This window comes from Coturnix japonica, chromosome W, assembly GCF_054131305.1.
Source record: "Coturnix japonica strain WE chromosome W, WE-NBRP24, whole genome shotgun sequence".
Lineage (NCBI taxonomy): Eukaryota > Metazoa > Chordata > Aves > Galliformes > Phasianidae > Coturnix > Coturnix japonica.
In genome coordinates, this window is record NC_140701.1 from 14588119 (window position 1) to 14592075 (window position 3957).

Sequence of the window (3957 nt, forward strand, 5' to 3'; positions counted from 1 at the left end):
CGGGACTTGGAGCCAGAGAAAAAGAAATCGACTGATATAGAGAAAGGTATCCAATTTCTGAGAGAAAGTGCACTGGTGGAACTGCTATACAGCCCCCACTTCAATCGTAACGATCCAAACCAATTACATGATCCGGAAACAGTCTGTGTTCCACGACAAATGTGGCGTGACTTTACAAAGGCAGCTCCAGAAAAGCATGCCAGTGCACTTGCATTATTATATGGCAAAGGGGAAAGGAAACCCCTTGTGAATGAACTAATTAGCAGGCTTCAGGAACTAGAATTATTTATCAGCGCTAAAGAAGTTAATCTGTATACTTCAGCCATTGTCAAAATAGTGGAAAGATTAAAAAAAATGGAGGAAACACAAAGTGATATTATTGACAAATTGGCTAACGTGCCTGTCACGGGTTACTTAGATTTACCTATGCCCGTGACAGGGGAAGCCACCCCACGCCCCCCCCCCCCGGGGCCCGGAAAGGAGGGGGAAAAGGGGAGTGGGATAAAACAGCGACAATCTAAGGAGGAAAAACTTATTTTACTAAATATGATATCGAAATACAAGATAACACAATATAATATAATTAAGGCTAACAAAATTGAAAGAAACAGAGAGAGAGAGTCTCCGAAAACCGAGAGGCCTACTGTGAACTCTAGGCGACACGGCTGGAACGCTTCCCACTCTCCGAGAAGTTCGAGAGAAGAAGGAGGGCACTCCAGCCTGGGAACGAGATTATATAGAGTCCTGGTCCCGTGACTTATTGTTACTCCTGTTGTTCTCTGGGATATGTAGTCTTCTTCTGTGGACTGCACATTCAACAGAAGTATCCATACTTGACATGATGTTATGATGTGGAATACTGATAGCAAAATTACAAAATTACAAAACCATGACATTCCACCCCTTATTCTACATTATTACATCATGGTTAATATATACATATATATACATATATATACAAGTATGTAAAATTGTGATAGCTAAATAGTAGAATTGCATGTAACATAACTAAATGTACAACTATAATAACTAAAATACACTACACATGCAAACATATATATATATATATAGATACATAAAATTATTGACTGCACTCCCCCAGCATCAAATTCCCTTGTGGCACACATTGAACATCCCCATCCTTCTGCATTACCCACCAAGTGCACCCAGGTCCCTGGGCAAAGACAGTTCCACGGATAGGTTTGCCCTTTCCAGAAGCTGGAAGGACCCAAACAGCTTTTCCCAACATGTTCTTTACATGTATAACAGGGACCTTATCTCCTTCTACAGTGTGTAGGGGGCTAGATTGACTAGGACCATCACGATTGACAGATCCTCTAGTATTCACCAACCAAGTGGCTTCTGCCAGATTCTTCTCCCAGTGCTTAAATGTTCCACCACCCATTGCTTTCAACATAGTTTTCAACAACCCATTATATCGTTCAATTTTACCAGAAGCTGGTGCATGGTAGGGAATATGATAAATCCACTCAATGCCATGATCTTTGGCCCAAGTATTTATAAGAGAATTTTTGAAATGTGTCCCATTATCAGATTCAATTCTTTCTGGGGTGCCATGTCGCCACAGGACTTGTTTCTCAAGACCTAATATGGTGTTTCGAGCAGTTGCATGGGGTACTGCGTATGTTTCAAGCCACCCAGTGGTTGCCTCTACCATAGTGAGTACATAACACTTACCACTGCGAGATCGTGGCAAGGTGATATAATCAACCTGCCACGCCTCCCCATATTTATACTTTTGCCATCGCCCTTCCTCCCATAGAGGTTTCATCCTTCTGGCTTGTTTAATTATGGCACATGTTTCACAATCATGAATAATCTGCGCAATAGCGTCCATGGTTAAGTCCACCCCTCGGTCTCTGGCCCACTTATATGTCGCGTCTCTTCCTTGATGGCCTGAGGTCTCATGAGCCCATCGAGCTAGAAATAATTCGCCCTTATTCTGCCAATCCAAGTCGATTTGAGCCACCTCAATTCTAGCAGCTTTATCTACCTGATGGTTGTTTTGTTGTTCTTCAGTAGCCCGACTTTTGGGCACATGTGCATCCACATGACGCACCTTTACAACCATATTCTTTGTTCGGGAAGCAATGTCCTTCCATAGTTCAGCGGCCCAAACAGATTTTCCCCTCCGTTGCCAGTTATTTTGTTCCCACCGCTGTAACCACCCCCATAAGGCATTTGCCACCATCCATGAGTCAGTATAAAGATACAGCATTGGCCACCTCTCCCGTTCAGCAACATCTAAGGCCAGCTGGACAGCTTTTACCTCTGCAAACTGACTTGATTCTCCCTTACCTTCAGTGGCCTCTGCAACCTGTCGTGTGGGGCTCCACACAGCAGCTTTCCATTTGCGATGCTTCCCTACAATGCGACATGATCCGTCAGTGAATAGGGCATATTTCTTTTCATTTTCTGGTAATTCGTTGTATGGTGGGGCCTCTTTAGCACGTGATACCTCTTCTGCTGGTGATGTTCCAAACTTTTTATCTTCAGGCCAGTCCATGATTACCTCTAGGATTCCTGGACGATTGAGGTTTCCCATTCGCGCTCGCTGTGTAATCAGCGTAATCCACTTGCTCCAGGTGACATCAGTAGCATGATGGGTGGAGGGAACCTGTCCTTTGAACATCCAGTTCAGCACTGGCAGTCGAGGTGCCAAAAGGAGCTGTGTTTCAGTCCCGACTACTTCGGAAGCAGCCCGAACCCCCTCATACGCGGCTAAGATCTCCTTCTCAGTTGGAGTGTAGCACTCTTCTGACCCCTTATATGATCGACTCCAGAATCCCAGGGGTCGGCCTCGGGTCTCTCCTGAGGCTCTTTGCCACAAACTCCAAGTGGGGCCTTTCTCTCCAGCAGCAGTATAGAGGATGTTCTTTACATCCTGTCCAGTCCGTACTGGCCCCAGGGCTACAGCACGGGCTATCTCTTGTTTAATCTGTTAAAAAGCCTGCTGCTGCTCAGGGCCCCATGCAAAATCATTCTTCTTCCGCGTTACCTGATAAAGGGGGCTTACAATGAGGCTGTAGTTTGGAATGTGCATCCTCCAAAAGCCCACTGCACCCAGGAAAGATTGTGTCTCTTTCTTGCTAGTTGGTGGAGACATTGCAGTGATTTTGTCGATCACATCTGCTGGGATGTGACGACGTCCATCCTGCCACTTTATACCTAAGAACTGAATTTCCTGGGCGGGTCCTTTGACTTTGCTTCGCTTAATAGCAAAGCCAGCTTGTAGAAGAATCCGGATTATCTGCTCTCCTTTTGTGAAAACTTCTTCTGCTGTATCGCCCCACACAACAATGTCATCAATGTACTGCAGGTGTTCAGGAGCACCACCCCGTTCCAGTACAGTTTGGACCAACCCATGGCAAATGGTTGGGCTGTGTTTCCACCCCTGGGGCAAACGGTTCCAAGTATACTGAATGCCCCTCCAGGTGAAGGCAAACTGTGGCTTGCATTCTGCGGCCAAAGGAATAGAAAAGAAGGCATTGGCAATGTCAGTGGTGGCATACCATTTGGCTGCTTTTGACTCCAGCTCGTACTGGAGTTCCAACATGTCCGGCACAGCAGCGCTCAATGGGGGTGTGACCTCATTCAGGCCACGGTAGTCTACTGTCAGCATCCATTCTCCACTGGCTTTATGCACTGGCCATATGGGACCGTTAAAAGGTGAGTGAGTTTTACTGATCACTCCCTGATTCTCCAACTGGCGAATCAAATCATGAATGGGGAGCAAGGAATCCCTGTTGGTGCGATACTGCCGTCTGTGCACTGTCTTTGTAGCAATCGGTACCTGCTGCTCTTTTACTCGTAGCAGCCCCACAACAGACGGGTCCTCTGACAGGCCAGGCAAAACAGACAGCGGCTTAGTGTTGTCCGTATCTACAGCAGCTATCCCAAAGGCCCATCGATACCCCTTAGGATCCTTGAAATGCC

General features: G+C 46.2%; 1 long non-coding RNA gene across 1 annotated transcript; it reads right to left on the reverse strand.

Moving 5' to 3' along the window:
- Positions 1-518: 518 nt before the first annotated feature.
- LOC146754545 (uncharacterized) lies at positions 519-2908 on the reverse strand. Its single transcript, XR_014938940.1, has 2 exons — positions 2320-2908; positions 519-859 (listed from the first exon to the last, which is right to left on the reverse strand). It is a non-coding gene; the product is annotated as an uncharacterized LOC146754545 (long non-coding RNA).
- Positions 2909-3957: the final 1049 nt, after the last annotated feature.